The sequence below is a fragment of the Mustela erminea genome, chromosome 14 (assembly GCF_009829155.1).
Source record: "Mustela erminea isolate mMusErm1 chromosome 14, mMusErm1.Pri, whole genome shotgun sequence".
Classification (NCBI taxonomy): Eukaryota; Metazoa; Chordata; class Mammalia; order Carnivora; family Mustelidae; genus Mustela; species Mustela erminea.
This window is the reverse complement of record NC_045627.1, coordinates 15,252,871-15,277,163: the sequence shown is the minus strand read 5'-3', so window position 1 is coordinate 15,277,163 and position 24,293 is coordinate 15,252,871. Positions and strand designations below refer to the sequence as shown.

The window sequence follows — 24,293 nt, the reverse complement described above, 5'->3', positions numbered from 1 at the left end:
TAGCTCACAACCTCTGTCCAGGGAACTCTTCCTGCTTCTAGTTTCAGCAGCTATTGCATAATTTTTTTTTATCTCTAATAACTGTGTCACTTAACATAAATCCTCCAACAATAACAACAACAACAAAAAAGGTAAATGAAAACATAAATTTAGTATATCAACAAAGCTTTTAAGTACAAAGCTATTTACTGTATTTTCCAAACCTGAACTATAATGCTGTTCAAATTAGTATGGTTTCTAGAATGAAATCTTACCTTTCTGAAGCCACTTAACCGATAGAACAAGAAAAAAATGACATTTAATTCAATAAGAGCTGTCAACAAATGGAATGTTGTTAGTCCAATGTATAACTCAGAGCATGTGTTTTGCAACTTAATTTCTGCCAGTCAGCATGGTGCAGGAAGTTGACATTCAGTGTTCTGAAAACACAAACATGAAAACTTTGCCTTTGTAATAACTGTCACATTTGTCGCATTTGTCACAAAGAGTTACAGACACACATATACGCACAAACACACTTACTTACACAAGTACACTCACATATGCATGAACGTGCATGCAAATACATACAAGTACAAATAAGGAACATACACATGCATAAAAACATACACACATAAGCACACAGACACACCCACTTACACACCTACACCCCCATTTATATACATGCATGCATTTACACATATACACACCAACTTACACACAGATACCCATGCATGCATACACATACCTACACACAAACACGCATACCTACAGTCATACATACACATACCCAACCACACTATAGAGTGTGTATGCGAGATCCAAAAAAACATTTTTAAAAGTGGGTTTAGAAAATATGAAAGCATCCTAATAAATCTAATAAATGCTGCATAAAACCAAATAAAATGTGAACCATGCTTATTCGGGCAACAGAACCTTTAGCAAAAGAAATGTCCTTGAAAATTTTGTGCTTATTATGAACCACGGGTACAAATGTACCCTATTATATTTAGCTCAAATATTCTCATTTGTAAATCTGCTCCATTTCACCCCAGCCTCTTTTCCTATTCCTTCTCTGCCCTAATTTTCTCTTCTCCTCCCATCATGTAATGCTCCAACCCTGACTTGAAAGTAACATAAATTTAATGCTGAAAGTAACCAGCATCCTAAAGGCTGATTGGAATTGCTGGGCTATTAGTAGGAATAAAAATGGCTCAATAATTTCTAGTATTCCAGTCTTGTTAATGTCACCCCAGGTGTAGGGAGAGATAAAGAATATTCAATATCTTCACTGTAATAATATGGAAACAAACTACTGTGTTTTGATTCATCATTGGAAACAAGCAGACAATTCCATTAGAGGCAAGCTTGAGAAACATTAGGAAAATGTTTTTGAATACTTCCTCCTGTTCCTTTTTGAGGGAGCAGTCTCTGTTTAAGGAGATAGGCTGCTGCCCCAGAGCCCCATCTTAATTGACTTCAGCAAAGACCACCCTGGCTTGCCATGGTTCCCTCCACTCTATAAAGGAAGCAGACCTCAGGGAGAGGAGACACAGAGAGCACCAGGCTGGGCCACTGCATGCCACCACTGGGCAACCAGTGATTGGGAAAAATGGCTAATTGCTCTAATAATCAACAATCCTTAGTCCTTTGTGTTCCAGACATACCTCACTGTGAACTGAGATGCGACAAGGAAATGCACAATATTAGCTTCCTTAAGAGGGATGTCCTTGGGCCTGGACACAAGTGCACTGTCTTATGTCATTCTGTATCAACCCACAGCACTCAGAGCAGACCCCTGAGCAGTTAAAAGACACGAGTAATCTTATTTTTCATTTGAAAATTCTAAAATTCTACCCGTGTAGTATGACTAATAAATTGGAAAAAGAAACAAACATATTCTTTTTTTCCCAAATACTACAATGTTCTAGAATAATTTTTAAAAGCAAAATTCCTCCCTCTTTGGAATCTTAAATAGACGGTACACTCCTATAACCACTCTTTATCATGTAAGTTGACAAGACATTTATCAGCTTGAGTTGAAATAACAGCCTGCTCTAAATTCAGACTTGAACACAGGTGAAAAGCTCAACTTTGGGGCCATTCATTTTGGATATTGAATTCAAGTAGAGCAGAAGTGGCAGATGTGTGGTGGGGGGGAAGAAAAAAGTGAGCAACGAGTCCTAGCAATGCAGAGGAAGAAGAGGCTCCCACATGTCTTGCCCTGTCCTCTCTATCCTCCTCCAACACACCTAGACCAACTGAATGCCACCATTTTGCACCCAGATGACTCATCCATCCCACAACTTCCTCCTTGGTTAATGCTTGGTGCCACTGCTATCACATTCACCCAAGTCACGGGTACCCTCTTCTTTATGTGACCTTTTCATATTCTTAGCAATCCTACATGCAAGTCAGTTTTATTGACAATTCAGGATGAACATGGAACTTGGTGGCTGCCCAACAATTTCTAGGGATGATTCATATTCTCAGTTAATTTTTTGTGTATGTATTCTATAAATATTCTACCTACTGGGAAAACAAACAAACAAACAACAACAACAAAAAAAAAACAGGAATAATTCCCAAGCCATTTGTTGGCTATCTGATGGTCTCCACTGAGGACTGTACATAGGTACAGTCATCTGCTTTGTGGGGGTCATGGGACTTGATCCCTCATCTAGGCAGAAACATATCACCCCAATTTCAGAGAGGCTGTAACACTATTCAGAGACCTTTCCTTCTGACATCATAAATTGGTAGTCAGATAGAAAGAAGTGGTGATGAACATGGTCATTTTTTTTTAAGGATTGAATAAAATGGCTTATGACAACAGCCATTTGGGACACAAAGAAAAAGTTCAGATGACTGCCATCATCTTACAAATGAAATGTCAACATTTTATCAATCCATTAAATAAAAAACACAGATTGGAAGAAGTTTCCATGCAGTTGTGAGAATACAGTCATTCTCTAAAATGTGATAGAGGGAAGATGGCTTCTTCTCCATCTAGGATATGCACCACAAGCCTTCCTGGCAGCCCTTTCCAGGGATCTGTGGGCAGCTCCCCCACTGCCCCACAGCCCTAAAGCCAGATAAATCACATCTAGAGTAAGAATGAATTTTTATTTTCAAGATTTCCTTATTAATTCGGGGTCTCTACTGATTCCATACAAATTTTAGGATTATTTGCTCCAGCCCTTTGAAAAACACCAGCGGAATTTTTATCAAAATGGTATTAAAAGTATAGATTGCTCTAGGCAGTATAGACATTTTAACCATGTTTATTCTTCTGATCCAAGAGCATGGAATTGTCTTCCATCTTTTTGTGACTTCTTCAATTTCTTTCATGAGTAAAACTGGTGGCATCACGTTACCTGATTTCAAGCTTTACTACAAAGCTGTGATCACCAAGACAGCATGATACTGGCATAAAAACAGACACATAGACTAGTGGGACAGAGTAGAGAGCCAAGATATGGACCCTCAACTCTATGGCCAAATAATCTTCAACAAAATAGGAACAGTGTGGATGTTCCTCAAGAAATTAAAAATAGAGCTTCCCTATGACCCTGCAATTGCACTACTGTGTATTTACCCCAAAGATACAGATGTATTGAAAAGAAGGGCCATCTGTACCCCAATGTTTATTGCAGCAATGGCCATGGTCGCCAAACTGTGGAAAGAACCAAGATGCCCTTCAACAGACGAAAGGATAAGGAGGATGTAGTCCATATACACTATGGAGTATTGTGCCTCCATCAGAAAGGATGAATACCCAACTTTTGTATCAACATGGATGGGACTGGAGGAGATTATGCTGAGTAAAATAAGTCAAGCAGAAAGAGTCAAGTATCATATGGTTTCACTTATTTGTGGAGTGTAACAAATAACATGGAGGACATAAGGAGATGGAGAGGAGATGGGAGTTGAGGGAAATTGGAGGGGGAGGTGAACCATGAGAGACTATGGACTCTGAAAAACAACCTTAGGGTTTTGAAGGGGCGGGGAGTGGGAAGTTGGGGGAGCCAGGTAGTGGGTATTAAGGAGGGCACGTATTGCATGGAGCAATGGGTGTGGTGCAAAAACAATGAATTCTGTTATGCTGAAATTTAAAATAAATAAATAAAATAGGGCTACCTGAAAAAAAAAAGAATGAATTTTGATCAATTTTACCATTTCCTTACTCCATTCAGCCACTTCTTTGTTGAGCCCTTCCAAAGGCTGAACCATATGTATGGAGGACTATGGCATTAGCACAAACAACCAAATTATCATTTATTCAAGGTGACAAAGATTTTCCTCCAATACATTGGTTTAAGCAAAATTATTTCCACAAAGAACATTCATCCACTGTTTCATTCTTTGGAAGTACTCTGTACTAATGAAATCGCCTCTAGCTTCACTGAGATAACATTTAGTTCTGGACATCATATAGTTGTCACTCAGCACCTGGGGCAAACCATGCACTGGAGAAGACAAGAGAAGAAGAAAAGATTTGTAGGGTATGGACAGAATGAAACCGAAGTAGCACTATTGTCACATTCATGATCCTGCATTTTTCTAGCAACCTTTTTTCTAATAACTTGAAGTTTTTCATGAATATTTGCTGCAGAAAGACCATGAGATACGGTTTATGAATGGAGAAGACGTCAGGATCATTCTAACCCCAAGATTCCACCTGAGCTTTGGCTCCTGATCCCCTGACAGATAACTGTATGAGAAGGAAAGGGGTAGCAGTCATGCACTGAGCACCTCAGAAGCCCACATGTTTCCTCCAGGATCACCTCAGTTAACCTCTCCCCTGTGAGGCAGCTTCTGGGAGCATTTTATGGAGGTTCCCATGGGTCAACAAAATGACCCAAAGCATTCTGCCTTGAGGATGTTGGAAGACTAATGAGCTCCAAGTGAATGTCTATTCCCTTCTCCATTCATGCCTACCCCTCAAATGAAATATAAGAGGGGTTCCTGGATTTTTCAGTTGGTTCAACGTTTGACTCTTGGTTTCATCTAGGGTCATAATCTCAGGCTCATGGGATCGAGCCCCACGTCAGGCTCCTTACTCAGCCTGGTGTCTGCTTAAGATTTTCACTCTCCTTCTGCCTCTGCTCCTCCTCCCACTCATGCTTGTGCTCTCTCTTTCTCTCTCTCTCAAATCAATAAATAAACAAAACCAGGAAGGAAGGCAGAGAGGGAGGGAGGGACACCAAACTGCCATTTGGGGAAGGCGGAAGGCAGACAGGCCAAAATGACAATGCTCTTGGCATTACAGAACAGTGACTTATAAGGCAAGAAATATTCTGAAGTAGATGCCAATTCCAGAAGAATTAGAGGGACCTGAGAGAACACCCACACTGACCAGCCTAAGGTGATCTGGACACGTTTGTGCCATGGGTCAATGTGGAAAAATGGTATCACAATGTCAAAACATGGTATTATGTTACCAAAGGCATGGACTAATGACTCCTTTCCACCCCTCAACAGCTCTGCATGTCCATAAGCCCCTCACACAACAGTTGCACAAAGAACTTGCAAAATTTCCTCAATAAACTGAGAAATCTGGAATTGATGAGATGATTTACTATCAAGCAGAAATAGGATTTCATGATTGAAAATGAAATATTTTTAAAAATTACACTTTTGTCTTCTTTAGTATATTTTTCAGATTGCCACTATGAAACCTTAAAATGGCTTTAGACCTTATTTTCAAAACAGGAACATTTTTAAAGCATTGTTGAAATAGAATTGATTTTTTTCCAGCTGCCAAAGGAAAGTATATGATCTTCTCCTTATCCATTTGTTTTTCTGTTTTCACCTTGAAAACTGGAACCCCCTCCTCTTGAAGACTAAAGCATTGTACTGACCAAAGCATAAATCATTAAAAAAAAAAACTCATCCTTTTTAATATTATAAGCTTATGGCTATTATAACCTTTTTTTTTTTTTTTTGGCTTGTCAGAAAGCTTTCCTGTGTTATTCCACGTACTCAGATGTGGGAACAGGATATTGTATCAAATAGCCCCGCAAGGAGACAGGACATTCATTACCAAGATAGGAAAAACCCTGGCCTAATTATCAATTAATCCCAGTCCATCTTTGTTCTAGAAAAGCAGGAGGCTGTGAAGGTCAGAGAGCATGGGTATTCACAACATCGTGTCCCTATTAAGTAACTAGTGACCTATTTCAACTGTTGTGTCCAAAGAAATATTTTCTGGTTTCTAGCAAATTCCTGGGGTGGAGAGACAATTTTTCTCATATTAATTTTATTTTTATGGCCCTCAGAAAATTCTATCATATTAGGCAAATATGATGGTATTTTGAATTCCTCTGCAAGGTCTTTCTATGACACCTGCTTCCTGTGAGGTTCAGCAGCTCATTACTGACTGGTGAGCAAGATTCTTTGTAAAGTGGATGACACCCCCAGGCTGACATGAGCTTACTGGTCCCCATCATTTCCATTATTTGGCAGATCCTCTAAAATAGTTTTCCTTTTGTTTTTCCACTATTCACACCATAGTGAAAGAAAGGATAATCAGTGCCAAAGTTTTCATTTGTTTTAGTTAAGACCAAAATCGGGAACAAATCTAACATTTGAATAATATTTTGTTCTCCCTTTCTTTTTTTTTTTTAGTATAAATACTATATTTATTAAATATCTTTACAGTTTATTTAAATGTATTTACAGAACTATTCCTGCATAAGTTATATTTCAGACATCCAATTCAGGTCATTGCCTCTTGGGTAAGACAAATAATGGTAATATCAACAGAAAAAAGCAGCTCATTAGTATACACAAATTAAAATTTGTTTCAGTATTTAGCCATCTTTGCCACAAACTACCTGCTAACAGTTAAAATTTTGACATGGACACTGCTGTTTTTTAGTTGAGAAATTCAATTTTGCAAAGAATTTTTTTAAATGAATAGAATCCAAATGCTTTTCTGCTTCATAGTTTCAATTTTATAAGCAGATTTCGGGGATTTTTTTTGATCTTGTGAAATTTGTTAACTGCAAAAATGTGTTAGTTTCTAGGGAAATTGGATGCTGTAGCTTCTAACAAAGATAGCTGGTATAAGGTGACAAGGAACCATGAACTTATTCAAAAGTACAAACATTTACAGTTCTAGCCAATCTTGTTTACAATCTCCAAAATGATCAAAACTGACTCCGTGAATTCCCACAATTCTGCCTTGTTACTCGATGTGGTAGGTTGGTGGTACTAAAGGTGGTCCTGAAGGCGACTGTTCTATCTGGAACAAATGCAGCTGCTAGAAGAGGACACTTTCCTATCATGCAAAGCTTGAAATCTAGTTTCTACTCTAGACACAGCCCACCCCCCAGACATGCATACCTGGAATGGATTATTTTGTGATTTAGTACCTATCAACCATGTCAAGCCAGTACAGTAATTCAGGACAAATAACTTGTCTCCCCTACCCCCATTTCTTCTTTCAGTTTTTAAGAGCCCAATGGACTCTACTGCATTATCCATTCAGTGAATTTTTTTTGTGCACAGGCAGCTTAAGTTCACAGGAAGAAATAAGGTTCTGATATGTTTAGAGTGCACATTTTAAAACAGAATAAAATAAAAATTTCAAGCATGTGATAAAAATATTGATTTTTATAATACAGTATTGCTTTATAAATATAGATGGAAAAGCTATAAATTGTACTGGTCTTTGGTGCATCCAGAGAGGGATAATTTGCCATTTGTAAATTAGAAATCCAAATTCTTTTTGTTATAAAAGTCCATTACATGAGGCAAATGTGTGTGTTTTATTCTGCTTGATTAAAAATGCAATTAACACACATCAAGTTCAGAATCAGACCCACCAAGTGGTATATCGCAGTCACACCCCACAGAGACTTAGGTTCTGTGACCTGGAAAATTCCAGTATGGGTCCAGCAGAGCCTCTACCTACTGGGAGTGGAAGGAGTGTTACTTGTTAAGCAGCACTCCAACTGACCACCCCCCCATCACTCCCTGGCAGTCATAAAATTAATTGTGTCACACACAAAGGACAGGGCAAAAAGAAAAGCAAGAAAATATTCTGTGTCACTAATCTATAGGCCAGGTCCAAAGTCAGCTCCATTGTGAAACTCAAATTCTTTTCCAACTATTTTCATATCACTGACACCAACATTGTCAATTTCTAATGGTCATTTCTCAAAAAAGACGAAGTTGATTAAATGAGTCATGTAAAACATCACCAATATAGCTTTATAAAGATTGTGTTTGATGGGTTAAATGTGAGCAGAGAAAAGCCAGTGACTTGACCAGCACTGCTCTTACAAGGAATTAAATGTAGGCATTGGAAAATTAATGCAAAATATATCCAGATCATAAGGCTACATACCTCTGACCAGGAATAATTAAAAACCCAAACAAAAGAACTGAAATTGTCAGCCGAAATATAAATGTATTCCTTCTAACAAAACCCTTCTGGATGCAACTTTCCTTACTTTTTAAATACACAGAGACTGCAAACAGTTTGTGCAAAATAAATACCCCGCCACTTGCCACTCATGCTTCCATGTTTTATCGCAGCACGATGGGTACTCTTTATTTAAACAGAATGTAACTCCACCCAGCCCTCCCTGCCCAGTCCCCTATCTCTTCTAACAAAGAATTCTGTTTTGTCAAGTTAGGGTAGTTAAGGCATTCTGACATGTAATTAAAGGTGATTCAAAATAGATATCTAACATTATGCCAATTTAGGAATAGTAGATAAATTACTGAACAGCTTACAAATGAATAACTCATTCTTATTATAAATGAAATGCCTGTTACAAGTATGATGCATTGAAATATAGTAATGACATGTACATGGTACATGTTAAACAATTTTAAATAAAACAAAAGCTTGACAGTTACTCAAATATACAGTACAAATTCACAAAACAAAAATCTTTTAAAACAAGTTGAGATAACCTCAAACATAAGTTTTAATGCAATAAACCAGTGAATAAGTATCTCCTTTAGAGAAAGACACTTTCCGTATTCTCCTCCAGTAGATCCTCATCAGGTTTAATTGCATTCTCATCTATACACCAATGTTACTTGACTTATATATAAAACATGGCTTTAATTTAAGGATTTCTAAGTATATATACTTTTCTACCACCAAGTTAATGAAGGAAAAAAACTGACCCCAAAATATATATCTTTACAGCAGTTGACTTGTACATAAACCTTAAAAATAAGTTTGAGCTTGCAGATAAAGGGAAAACTGAATGCAGGGTAGTTTTATAAGGAAACTATACACTATAAGATGGCTATTCGGAAACTGTAAACATTAAGCTTGATTCGGACCCCTAAATTTCTGTGTAGGGCAAATGCAAAAGTCAGATCATCACCAGGAGTTTTCCTCGTGGGCTCTTGTGCTGCTGCCACTGCCCACAGTACTCTTTTCACACGGACTCCCTGAATTTGGTGCCTGCTCTACGGAAAGCAAGGCTAGTAATGAAAGGTCTGAGAGGGAGACTATGAGTAGCATGAACATCAAAACCCAACCAGATTCAAAGTTACAGCTGTCCCCTCTCAACCTATTAGGCCTGTGGGCCTAGAGCTCCCACATAGGGATCTCCTATCAGCAAGCTGGGAGGAATTTCAGCCATAACATTAAAATTCCTACGATTTGAGGAGTTTTATAATCTTGGGTAATATTTCCATTGAAAAAATCTGGTAGGGAGGCTCCCCAAGGCCTCCTGCATAGGAGGCAGCCTTGGGGCCACAAGCCTATAATTTGGACTTATCAATAAACTGCCGGAACTTTCCTCATAGGAGCACAATTAAGCATCTTTTAAAAACCAGAAAAATATTTGCATCCATAGAACTAAACTAAATTTTTCTTCTAATTTTTAACTAAAAAGCTCCTGGGATGATGATTTCATAATCCAGAGCAATGTTTTAGAGCAGAATTATAAGCCCCTGAAAAATAGGAGTTTATAATGAAAACATAAAGCCACACCAATCATCATAACAAAGACTGTATAGTACATGTGTAACATTTCTTTTGATGATAATGTATGTTTCTAGTAGATGTACCATAACATACAATTTGTGTTAGACTTTTAAAATCCCTTTTACACACTGTAATTTTGAATTCACTCATTTTCAATACTTAAACCATTTTTAAAACATAATAGCCATTCTGGCATTGAAAACCTTCATTACATCATAGAAAGGACAGTAAGAAGTGAAGGTCAATCTTCAAATCTTGATTCTCTTCAAAGTTGCTGGCAGATACAAGCTAGTGAACGGCAGTAGTGGTTCTCCACAAAGATCTCAACCAGGTCTCAAAAAGACAGGCAAAGGCTTACATCACTGGCCATCAATATCAGTGGCAAAGAAACAGTCCTGCCAGCAGGATCAGCACACATGGCAGGGGAGAATTTGGGAAGATGAAAGGAAAGGCCAGAGTTGACACCTAGACGAGTCAGTCTGTATACTCAGCCACTACTGAAAGAAGGACAGCGATGTCATCAGGCTTTCCACCTCTCACATTCAATCCGTTGTCACATGCAAACTGTGCAAAAGGTGACATATAATTTGGGTCATAGGCCAGCTCATGGGCTTGCTCAGCAATGCTTCTTGCCGTCTATTGTATACTTTCATAATTTGAATTCTTTAATTTATTTTAGCTCCTGAAGAATCATATAATCAGGCATGTTGTCAAAAAGTCCATCTGTTGCCATCAGAATAATGTCTCCTAACTGGACATCAAAAGATGTGCTATCAGCAGCATCTGGGCTGTCACTCAGGACGACTCCTTCGGCTTCAGGTGGTGCAATTGAGAGCTGGAATGGAGTGTTGAAGTAATGCTGCTGCTCATCTGATCGGTGCACAACCTCACCACCCCTGACAACCAGAAAGCCTGAATCACCCAGGTTTGCTATGTGTAAGCGGTGACTAGTTCTGTCCAGCACCACGATGCAGGCAGTACTGCTACCAAGCAAAGGTACTTTATTTTGCAGCAACTCACAGTAGCTTGTGTTGAGGATTCCGATGGGATTACTTGGGACCAACCGTCCGTATTAAAGTCCCTGAGAACTGGATGGATCAACTCCATAGTGTCTCCACCCTCCTACACCATCTGCAACCCCGAGCACGTCTGCCGAGCGATGCCGGGCCACGAAGCACGCGTTGTCCCCATAGCACGTGCCCTTCTTGAGAAGGCCCTTGCGGAAATCTTTGCCGAAGCCGCAGCCAGCCGTCACCAGCTCGTAGTCACCGCCACCGCCGCCACCGGCCCTGGGGTCGGTCTGCGAGAGGCCGCCGAGCACGGCGCGGGCCACCCATACAAGAGGACCTAGAACATCGCCGCCGCTGCCCCCCCCCTCGAGGAGGCGGGGGGGCCCGGGGAGCAGGAGGACGCGGAGGCCGGGAGCCGGCTCACTCCTCAGCCGCAGCAGCGCCGCCGCCGGGGCGCTCCTCCGGGCGGCGCAGAGTCGCCGCCGCCGCCCTTGCCCGATGCGCGGGGCCTCGCACACGCTCCACCGCGCGCACCGGAGCCAGAGCGAGGTCAGAGCCGGCGGCTCCTCCACCTCAGCCCAGGTGGGGTCCCGGCTGCAGCCACCGCTGCTGCCACCATCTTCGGCTCCACTAGCGTGTTCCGGGACTTCCTTTCTTTCTTTCAATTCAAATGATATTTATACAAATATTCTCCCATGGAAGGTGATTATTTCTGCCCATAATCTGGATCATTTACACATTTCAAAACAAATAAATGGAATCTTAGCTTTAAGAAAAGTCTTGGGTTTAAATCCAAACACTGATGACAACCTAATGGTAGCAACATAAGCCACAGAAACTCTCTGAGTTGTGTTTATTCTTCCACAGAATAATATGATACTGCCTATTATAAAGCTCTATGAGGGCAGGTAACTTGGGCCATTTTGTTCACTACCATATGACTGGTGTCAATAATTGTGCCTGATGTATGGTAGGCACTAAATCAATAATAGTTGAATGTATAGAACAAACAGCAACCATAATAATATGACCACCTTTGTATGATTTATTATACTAGGCTAGTTGATCAGTAATAGTATTTAACTCTCCATTATTCAGAAAAATTTTTTACCCAGAAGAGAGTGAAGTAAATTGTGCTTCCGCCACTGGAGAATTTGGAGGGAATGACTTCCAGGGAACCAAGACCCTGGAATCACATAGCCCACATGAAAATCTATCTGGAGGAAGTAAGTACTGTTCACATCATCTTTTCCAGTTGTCAAATAACCGAGAGCCACTCCTCAGGGAATGATCCCCAAGCCCATTCTAGTAAAGCGGTCAGGACACAGGGCTTGAAGCAATGTCCAAATCACCCAATGTGTGGCCAAAACCATAACTGAAATGTCTTCCCAATTTCAGGGTAGAATTACTTATAAAGATGGAAAGAAGAGAGCACAGAGACATCCTCAGGAGAAACAAACAAACAAAAAGAATGAAGCCATGAGGTGGGTCTCGCTGGGTCTAGGAGTTTATAGGTAGAAACATGGTGCCCCTTGAATGAGTTTTGTCCAGCATCTTACTGCTTCTTGAAACTTCTGTCAGTTCTCTAGCTCATACAGAGAGTAGTGGTTCAGAATGTGCAGTGGACTCAGGAATAAACAGAAATCATGGCCCCAACCCCTCACCAAAGAACAAGGCAGCAGGTACCAGCACCTTGAAAAGTCTAAAATGCCTTCCTGAAATGTAGCAGGATGACAGCTTGATGGTGCATATTCTTCTATACATGTTGTTTTGCAGGCATTCTATTTGTAAAATATTGGAATAAGGATCAATGAGAAGATATGATGAGTAGACCAAATCAATAGACCAAGAACCCCGGTTCTGTCACCGGCCTGAACCCCTGAACTAGGAAATTTCTAGTAGAAAGTTCTGCCTAGATATCAATGTTGCCTGTTAAAACAGAAATGCATTTGAGGAAGACTCCTCACCCAGATGAATCAGAAAGTGCCAGAAGTGACCAATAGTTCCCTCAGCTTCATTATAATGTTAAAATCCGCTCCTGAATAGTCATCCCTGACCCTAACAAAAGGGGCCTGCTTTCCCTTGTTTGGGGCTTTGGAAATGATTCCCAGGATCTCCCTGTTAGTACAAATAAAGGCAACCTGGTGAGGCATGAAGACTCTGCCTGTATCTCACTGGAGAGAAGATTCACCCTGACCCTTGTTCCCAGAACAAAGCCTGGGGAGCTGCACTGAGTGTTACAGGATGATGGTAGGTCTCCTGGCTCCCAGGAGAAGTTCTGCCTACAGGTGCCACATTTCCAAGCACTTCTCTTATTCCAAAACTTGGAGCAGCTCTGGCCTGGTTGATTTTTAGGAGGTCTTTTTACTCTATATACCTCTGAAGGACACAGACTCTCTGCACAAGTGAGATAAAAGGGAAAAACAAAAACAAAAAGAGGAGCCTCTGTCTCCTGAAAAACTGCTATTCCTGGTGCCTGCCTTTATCCCCCGAAGATGAGAGAACCCAGTCACTGGGGCACCTTGCAAAGTAAAGTGCTTTCTGGGATGCCTGGCTGGCTCAGTCCATTTTTTTTTAAATTATTATTATTATTTCTTTTTTAGTTCTTTTTTGTGTGTGTGTGATTCAAAAATTTTTTAAATTTCTTTTCAGCGTAATAGTATTCATTGTTTTTGCACCACACCAGGTGCTCCATGCAATACATGCCCTCGTTAATACCCACCACCTGGTTCCCCCAAGCTCCCACCTCCCGCCCTTTCAAAACCCTCGGGTTATTTTTCAGAGTCCATAGTCTTTCATGGTTCACCTCCCCTTCCAATTTCCCTCAACTCCCTTCTCCTCTCCATCTCCCCATGTCCTCCATGTTATTTGTTATGTTCCACAAAGAAGTGAAACCCTATGATAACTGACTCTCTCTGCTTGGCTTATTTCACTCAGCATAATCTCTTCCAGTCCTGTCCATGTTGCTACAAAAGTTGGGTATTCATCCTTTCTGATGGAGGCATAATACTCCACAGTGGCTCAGTCCATTAAGTGACTGCCTTCAACTCCTGTCATGATCCCAGTGTCCTGGGATCAAATCCCACATTGAGGCTCCTTGCTCAACAGGGAGCCTGCTTCCCCCTCTGCCTCCGCCTGCCACTCTGTCTGCCTGCACTCTCTCTCTCTTTCTCTCTCTTTGACAAGTAAATAAAATATTTTAATAAATAGAAGTAAAGTGCCTTCTATTTTTATAGAAATATTTGAAAGACATTTACCCTTCTAAGTTCCCTTCTGCTCTCTCCCCACATTCTCTTCCCTGCTCAGGGTGTCCACCCCCAGGTGCACATGTTCCAGAAACAGAAGTGAGGGGAGCCAACCCCCCTGTGTCCACAGTGCTGAAGGTCGGGCCCAGATTAAGCCTTCATGCATGAAGAAACTGATCACCCAGCCATGTTCACATGAATCCTGATGAAAGCCAGGATTCCCTTCAAACCTGAAAAATGTTTTTCTAAGTTTTTTTAATTATTTTTTAAGTTCCTTTTATTGTTTTAGTAATCTCTACACCTAACATGGGGGGTTCAAATCCACACCCTGGGGTCAAGAGTTGCATGCTTTTCTGATTGAACCAGCCAGGCGTCCCTAGTGTTTCCTCTTATCAGGCACCTCGTTTTATCACTGTGTGCGTGGCCCACTTTTACAAGGAAAGGCAATTCTTTCTTGATTACCATATAGTAAATCTTTGTACTTCTTCTGTCAATGGGGTTTAACTCATACCAATCTTCCAAGGCAAATACTATTATTTCTATTTTAAATATGCAGAGGCTAAGACTTGGGGAGATTAAGGGAGTTGTCTGTGGATACTCCAGTGATAAAGAAGAGAACCAGGTCTTTCCAGTTCTGAAAACCCTCAATCTTTCACTACACAGGCAGCACAGGCATTAATCTACTAAATGATCTAGAACAAACACAACTAAGCCAGGACCGAAAAGGGCTTATAAATGGACTAAATAAATATCTCATCTATATTGTACGGTCATAATTGGTAGAAAAAGGGTTTTTAAAGTCACAGGAATAGAACTTCCAAAAATAACAAACTCATAAAGCCAGGTGAGAATTTTAAGGAAAGTTTTCCTAGCCAATGTACATTGTTATTTGAAGTTTTTTTTTTTTTTCTTCTGAAGAAATCTCATTCGGTCTTTTAATTAGTGGCAAACAAGATAAAAGATCATCATAAAGACATCATACATCCTGTCCCTTCAAACTTTAAATCCAGAAGTGTTTTTATTTTCTACTGTAATAAGCAAAGTGAGTAATATTGACATTCTTAATTACACCGAAGGAAGTGAAGGCAAGTCAATTAATTAGCTCTAGAATTTTATCTACTTTAGAGTTGATGAAATAACTCATAAAATAATCTAACGCATCTTTAAAGAACTCTATAAATACATGTCTGGCACTGGCAGAAAGACACTCACTAAAGGGCCAGTACAGAGCAGCTTTGCTCTGGACCTCCGGGTCCAGCTGGAGTTGAAGATCCTGATCTGTAACCAGTAAGAGCACTCCATGCAGTAATCTAAGAAAGTGCAGAGCAAACAGTTTTAGGGACAAGCAAAAAGGAAAGAAAACACCATGTCTTAGCAAATCTTATGATATTTACCAAGGGAGATCTTTAATTTTATTGGTATTCCATACCACCTGGTCCAATAAGTCTCCACTGCATCTATTAACTCCATAGGAGGCAAAATCCCATCTGGGACAGAAAAAACAATGAAAGCAAGACATATTTTCTGTCCTTAGAAACCCCTCTCCCCTGGAGAGGCTGCTTGTCAACGTACTTTCCAATGTAACAAGAGGTGGTTGCTTGCTAAGGAGGGTCAAGAAATTCTCATTTAAGGAGATTCTATGTTATAAATAATAACCCATGGATCCCAGCTATGTCCAAGGCTCCAGATCACTCAGACCAATTGTTCATGGTATAAACTGTTATCAGTGAATCCTTCAATAGCCACCAGCACCAACAGACAAAAATGGAAATGCTCACCATGAGACACATTAGAATTTTCACTGCAGCCTGTTTTGGAATAGGCAAAAACTGGAAAGTATGAAATGTCCATCAGAAGCATAAAGGAAAATAAACTGTGAATGCAAAGTGAGGAACAAGGCAGCAGTTAGCATGCATGAAGAATCAGCAGACATAACATTGTGTGAAAAAAGTCCATGACAAACGAGGACATGCTTCACAATGCCACTTTTAAAGGACAAGAATGGAAAAGCAAGCTATATACTGCTCAAGGACAAAAGGACAATCATAGGAGGAGCCAAGAACTTGCACAGATACTGTTCCAAAGAAGACTTACAGATGGCAAAAAGCACACAGAAAGAGGTTCCACATCATTATTATTCATTAGGGAAATACAAATCAAAACCATAATGAGATACCACTACACACCTACAGTACTTTCCATTCAAAACAATGGAAAGTCACAACTGTTGGCAAAGATGCCAAGAAATCAACACCATCACCCACTGCTAGTGGGAATGTGAAAATGTTCAGTCGGTGTGGAAAACAGTTTGGAGGTTCGTCAAAAATTTGCATGTAGAATTACTGCAGTTCTATTCCTAAGGCACATACCCTAAATGGCTGAACACGGTGTAAATAAAAGCATTCATATGGACATAATGCCCATGCTATTTACAATAATCAAAAGGCAGGAACAAGAGAGGAGTCAAGATGGCGGAGAAGTAGCAGGCTGAGACTACTTCAGCTAGCCGGAGATCAGCTAGATAGCTTATCTAAAGATTGCAAACACCTGAAAATCCATCCGCAGATCGAAGAGAAGAAAAGCAATTCTGGAAACAGAAAAACAACCACTTTCTGAAAGGTAGGACTGGCGGAGAAGTGAATCCAAAGCGACGGGAAGATAGACCCCGGGGGGAGGGGCCGGCTCCCGGCAAGCGGCGGAGCAACGGAGCACAAAATCAGGACTTTTAAAAGTCTGTTCCGCTGAGGGACATCGCTCCAGAGGCTAATCCGGGGCGAAGCCCACGTGGGGTCTGCGTGGCCTCAGGTCCCTCAGGGTCACAGAAGGATCGGGGGTGTCTGAGTGTCTCAGAGCTTGTGGGTACTGGAACGGGAAAGCCGACTACAGAGACAGAGCCGACAGTAAGCTCACAGCTCGGTGTTACCTTGAACCGGTCGCAGGCTCGGTGAGCTCGGAGCGCGGCCAGAGGTCAGGCAGACGGGAGTAACTGGGCGCTGTTCTCTGAAGGCGCACTGAGGAGTGGGGCCCCAGGCTCTCGGCTGCTCCGGGCCGGAGACCAGGAGGCCGCCATTTGTATTCCCGTCCTCCAGAACTCTACGGAAAGCGCTCAGGGAACAAAAGCTCCTGAAAGCAAACCCGAGGGGATTACTAACCCCGGCCCCTGGTAAGGGCGGTGCAATTCCGCCTGGGGCAAAGACACTTGAGAATCACTACAACAGGCCCCTCCCCCAGAAGATCAACAAGAAATCCAGCCGAGACCAAGTTCACCTACCAAGGAGTGCGGTTTCAATACCAAGGAGAGCAGCAGAATTCCAGAGGAGGAGAAAGCAAAGCACGGAACTCATGGCTTTTTCCCTGTGACTTTTTTTAGTCTTGCAGTTAATTTAATTTTTTTCTTTTTCGTTTTTTGTTTTTTTTTTCTCACCTTCTGGTGAAATTTTTTTTTTAACTTTTAACTTTTTCTTTTTTAACGTTTTTTAACTAGTTTATCTAATATATAATTTTTTTTCTTTTTTATATTTTTCTTATTTGTTTTCGTTTTTTTTAAATTCTTTACTTTTTTTTTCTTTTTTATTTTTTTTTTCTTTCTTCCTTTTTGAACCCCTTTTTATCCCCTTTCTCCCCCCTTACGATTTGGGATCTCTTCTAATTTGGTTAAAGCATATTTTCCTGGGGTTGTTGCCACCCTTTTAGTATTTTACTTGCTCCTTCATATACTCTTATCTGGACAAAATGACAAGACGGAAAAATTCACCAAAAAAAAAAAAAAAAAAAAGAACAAGAGGCAGTAACTGAAGGCTAGGGACCTAATCAATACAGACATTGGTAATATGTCAGATCTAGAGTTCAGAATGACAATTCTCAAGGTTCTAGCCAGGCTCAAAGAAGGCATAGAAGATATTAGAGAAACGCTCTCGGGAGATATAAAAGCCCTTTCTGGAGAAATAAAAGAACTAAAATATAACCAAGTTGAAATAAAAAAAGCTATTAATGAGGTGCAATAAAAAATGGAGGCTCTCACTGCTAGGATAAATGAGGCAGAAGAAAGAATTAGAGATATAGAAGACCAAATGACAGAGAATAAAGAAGCTGAGCAAAGGAGGGACAAACAGCTACTGGACCACGAGGGGAGAATTCGAGAGATAAGTGACACCATAAGACGAAACAACATTAGAATAATTGGGATTCCAGAAGAAGAAGAAAGAGAGAGAGGAGCAGAAGGTATACTGGAGAGGATTATTGGGGAGAATTTCCCCAATATGGCAAAGGGAACAAGCATCAAAATTCAGGAGGTTCAGAGAACGCCCCTCAAAATCAATAAGAATAGGCCCACACCCCATCACCTAATAGTAAAATTTACAAGTCTCAGTGATAAAGAGAAAATCCTGAAAGCAGCCCGGGAAAAGAAGTCTGTAACATACAATGGTGAAAATATTAGATTGGCAGCTGACTTATCCACAGAGACCTGGCAGGCCAGAAAGAGCTGGCAGCTCTTTCTTTTCTCTAAACGAGAAAAACATGCAGCCAAGAATACTATATCCAGCTAGGCTATCATTGAAAATAGAAGGAGAGATTAAAAGCTTCCAGGACAAACAAAACCTGAAAGAATTTGCAAACACCAAACAAGCTCTACAGGAAATCTTGAAAGGGCTCCTCTAAGCAAAGAGAGAGCCTACAAGTGGTAGATCAGAAAGGAACAGAGACCATATACAGTAACAGTCACCTTACAGGCAATACAATGGCACTAAATTCATATCTCTCAATAGTTACCCTGAATGTTAATGGGCTAAATGCCCCTGTCAAAAGACACAGGGTATCAGAATGGATAAAAAAACAAAACCCATCTATATGTTGCCCCCACGAAACTCATTTTAAGCCCGAAGACACCTCCAGATTTAAAGTGAAGGGGTGGAAAAGAATTTACCATGCTAATGGACATCAGAAGAAAGCCGGAGTGGCAATCCTTATATCAGATCAATGAGATTTTAAGCCAAAGACTATAATAAGAGGTGAGGAAGGACACTATATCATACTCAAAGTGTCTGTCCAACAAGAAGATCTAACAATTTTAAATATCTATGCCCCCAACATGGGAGCAGCCAACTATATAAACGAATTAAAAACAAAATCAAAGAAACACATAAACAATAATATAATAATAGTAGGGTACTTTAACACTCCCCTCACTGAAATGGACAGATCATCCAAGCAAAAGATCAGCAAGGAAATAAAGGCCTTAAATGACACACTGGACCAGATGGACATCACAGATATATTCAGAACATTTCACCCCAAAGCAACAGAATATACATTCTTCTCTAGTGCACATGGAACATTCTCCAGAATAGATCACATCCTCGGTCGTAAATCAGGACTCAACCAGTATCAAAAGATTGGCATCATTCCCTGCATATTTTCAGACCACAATACTCTAAAGCTAGAACTCAACCACAAAAGGAAGTTTGAAAGGAACCCAAATAAAAGGAGACTAAACAGCATCCTTCTAAAGAATGAATGGGTCAACCGGGAAATTAAAGAAGAATTGAAAAAAAATCATGGAAACAAATGATAATGAAAATACAACGGTTCAAAATCTGTGGGACACAACAAAGGCAGTCCTGAGAGGAAAATATATAGCGGTACAAGCCTTTCTCAAGAAACAAGAAAGGTGGGGCACCTGGGTTGCTCAGTGGGTTAAGCTGCTGCCTTGGGCTCAGGTCATGATCTCAGGGTCCTGGGATCGAGTCCCGCATCGGGCTCTCTGCTCAGCAGGGAGCCTGCTTCCCTCTCTCTCTCTGCCTGCCTCTCTGTCTACTTGTGATCTCTCTCTGTCAAATAAATAAATAAAATCTTTAAAAAAAAAAAAAAAAGAAACAAGAAAGGTCTCAAGTACACAACCTAACCCTACACCTAAAGGAGCTGGAGAAAGAACAAGAAAGAAACCCTAATTCCAGCAGGAGAAGAGAAATCATAAAGATCAGAGCAGAAATCAATGAAATAGAAACCAAAAAAACAATAGAACAAATCAACGAAACTAGGAGCTGGTTCGTTGACAGAATTAATAAAATTGATAAACCCCTGGCCAGACTTATCAAAAAGAAAAGAGAAAGGACCCAAATAAATAAAATCATGAATGAAAGAGGAGAGATCACAACTAACACCAAAGAAATACAAACTATTATAAGAACATACTATGAGCAACTCTATGCCAACAAATTTGATAATCTGGAAGAAATGGATGCATTCCTAGAAACATATAAACTACCACAACTGAGCCAGGAAGAAATAGAAAGCCTGAACAGATCCATAACCAGTAAGGAGATCGAAACAGTCATTAAAAATCTCCAAACAAACAAAAGCCCAGGGCCAGACGGCTTCCCGGGAGAATTCTACCAAACATTTAAAGAAGAACTAATTCCTATTCTCCTGAAACTGTTCCAAAAGATGGAAATGGAAGGAAAACTTCCAAACTCATTTTATGAGGCCAGCATCACCTTGATTCCAAAACCAGACAAGGATCCCATCAAAAAAGAGAGCTATAGACCAATATTCTTGATGAACACAGATGCGAAAATACTCAACAAAATACTAGCCAATAGGATTCAACAGTACATTAAAAGGATTATTCACCACGACCAAGTGGGATTTATTCCAGGGCTGCAAGGTTGGTTCAACATCCACAAATCAATGTGATACAACACATCAATAAAAGAACAAGAACCATATGCTACTCTCCATAGATGCTGAAAAAGCATTTGACAAAGTACAGCATCCCTTCCTGATCAAAACTCTTCAAAGTGTAGGGATAGAGGGCACATACCTCAATATCATCAAAGCCATCTATGAAAAACCCACCGCAAATATCATTCTCAATGGAGAAAAACTGAAAGCTTTTCCTCTAAGGTCTGGAACACAGCAGGGATGTCCATTATCACCACTGCTATTCAACATAGTACTAGAGGTCCTAGCCTCAGCAATCAGACAACAAAAGGAAATTAAAGGCATCGAAATCAGCAAAGAAGAAGTCAAATTATCACTCTTCGCAGATGATATGATACTATATGTGGAAAACCCAAAAGACTCCACTCCAAAACTGCTAAAACTTGTACAGGAATTCAGTAAAGTGTCAGGATATAAAATCAATGCACAGAAATCAGTTGCATTTCTCTACACCAACAGCAAGACAGAAGAAAGAGAAATTAAGGAGTCAATCCCATTTACAATTGCACCCCAAACCATAAGATACCTAGGAATAAACCTAACCAAAGAGGCACAGAATCTATACTCAGAAAACTATAAAGTACTCATGAAAGAAATTGAGGAAGACACAAAGAAATGGAAAAATGTTCCATGCTCCTGGTTTGGAAGAATAAATATTGTGAAAATGTCTATGCTACCTAAAGCAATCTACACATTTAATGCAATTCCTATCAAAGTACCATCCATCTTTTTCAAAGAAATGGAAAAAAATAATTCTAAAATTTATATGGAACCAGAAAAGACCTCGAATAGCCAAAGGGATATTGAAAAAGAAAGCCAACGTTGGTGGCATCACAATTCCGGACTTCAAGCTCTATTACAAAGCTGTCATCATCAAGACAGCATGGTACTGGCACAAAAACAGACACATAGATCAATGGAACAGAATAGAGAGCCCAGAAATAGACCCTCAACTCTACAGTCAACTAATCTTCGACAAAGCAGGAAAGAATGTCCAATGGAAAAAAGACAGCCTCTTCAATAAATGGTGCTGGGAAAACTGGACAGCCACATTTAGAAAAATGAAATTGGACCATTTCCTTACACCACACACGAAAATAGACTCAAAATGGATCAAGGACCTCAATGTGCGAAAGGAATCCATCAAAATCCTTGAGGAGAACACAGGCAGCAACCTCTTCGACCTCAGCCGCAGCAACATCTTCCTAGGAACATCGCCAAAGGCAAGGGAAGCAAGGGCAAAAATGAACTATTGGGATTTCATCAAGATCAAAAGCTTTTGCACAGCAAAGGAAACAGTTAACAAAATCAAAAGACAACTGACAGAATGGGAGAAGATATTTGCAAACAACATATCAGTTAAAGGACTAGTGTCCAAAATCTATAAAGAACTTAGCAAACTCAACACCCAAAGAACAAATAATCCAATCAAGAAATGGGCAGAGGACATGAACAGACATTTCTGCAAAGAAGACATCCAGATGGCCAACAGACACATGAAAAAGTGCTCCATATCACTCGGCATCAGGGACATACAAATCAAAGCCACAATGAGATATCACCTCACACCAGTCCGAATGGCTAAAATCAACAAGTCAGGAAATGACAGATGCTGGCGAGGATGCGGAGAAAGGGGAACCCTCCTACACTGTTGGTGGGAATGCAAGCTGGTGCAGCCACTCTGGAAAACAGCATGGAGGTTCCTCAAAATGTTGAAAATAGAACTGCCCTATGACCCAGAAATTGCACTACTTGGGTATTTATCCCTAAAGATACAAACTGTAGTGATCCAAAGGGGCACGTGCACCTGAATGTTTATAGCAGCAATGTCCACAATAGCCAAACTATGGAAAGAACCTAGATGTCCATCAACAGATGAATGGATCAAGAAGATGTGGTATATATACACAATGGAATACTATGCAGCCATCAAAAGAAATGAAATCTTGCCATTTGCGACAACATGGATGGAACTAGAGCGTATCATGCTTAGCGAAATAAGTCAAGCAGAGAAAGACAACTATCATATGATCTCCCTGATATGAGGAAGTGGTGATGCAACATGGGGGCTTAAGTGGGTAGGAGAATAATCAATGAAACAAGATGGGATTTGGAGGGAGACAAACCATAAGTGACTCTTAATCTCACAAAACAAACTGAGGTTTGCTGGGGGGAGGGGTTTTGGGAGAAGGGGGTGGGATTATGGACATTGGGGAGGGTATGTGCTTTGGTGAGTGCTGTGAAGTGTGTAAACCTGGTGATTCACAGACCTGTAGCCCTGGGGATAAAAATATATGTTTATAAAAAATTAAAAATTAAAAAAAAAAAGGCAGGAACAACTCCCCCAAAAGAGGTTGGAAGTACTATTCTTAATATCAGTCAAAAGCAAACACCTGTGAGATTTGGAATTCTGGTTGACTCCCAGTATTCTGGGGTCAGCAAACTGTACTCTCCTGCATACACAACAAAAATCTGTGCATATGATGCTTATCCCCTCAGCACATAGTGAAATTAGGACATCAGATGAATTTGTAATTTTCCTATTTCAAACATCTAAATCTCACAACCTAAGAGAGTCTGACAACATATTTTAGGCTTCCGGTTATACTGATCTCATAAAAGGGATGCTTTTCCATTTTCCCAGGTATCTTCTCCAACCTCGTCTTCCACTGGCCAGATGCTGATGCATCATGTGCATACATTAGCTTCTTAGGGGGTCCCCAGTACATGCAAACTGCTAGAGAGAGCATCTGCTTCTCGATCCTTCCTAAATCTCCACCATTGACACCTTTACCTCAACCCCAATGGTTAAACCACATAAAGTGTATGACACCTAAAGGGCATGTGGGCAGTCTCTACCTTACATGTCACTCATGGTCCTCCCTTCTTCAAGTCAGAGGTCTGTTTTGTCACTTTAAAAAACATAATAGTGAATCCAAGAAGGCCTGATGGGATTTTGTTGAGCACAATAAGACAGTGTCTAGAACCCAAGAGCCCTGCTGACTCTCCCCTGCTGCTTGGCTGTGCCTCTGCTCACTCTCAGAGCTGAACTCAGGCAACGTGTCCCCACATCTCCCCTGCAGTTCTTCTGTTCCATGCCACTGTCACAGTGGGGGTGTGGGGTTCAGCTTCCTGAAGTACCCTGTTCTGATAAAGACAGAAAGGACACTGATGAGTCCTAAGGGCAACATGTCTATTTAGCACAGAGCAGGAAACACTTGCCTTCGTAAGAAGAAGCCCACTTATTACATGGGGATCCCTTTCAAATATATGCAGGAGTTGAGGGTTTTAAGGGCGTCTTCCATTTCCCTATCTCTGAAATGATGATGAAGGCGTGAGGTACTTATAGTCTCTTTACCATCTCCCAGGCAGTGG

General features: G+C 40.5%; 2 pseudogenes; both read right to left on the bottom strand.

The window, feature by feature from the left end:
* LOC116573607 overlaps positions 1 to 24,293 on the bottom strand; it is a 922,392-nt pseudogene that overhangs the window by 635,233 nt on the left and 262,866 nt on the right.
* LOC116573564 lies at positions 10,195 to 16,605 on the bottom strand (annotated as a pseudogene).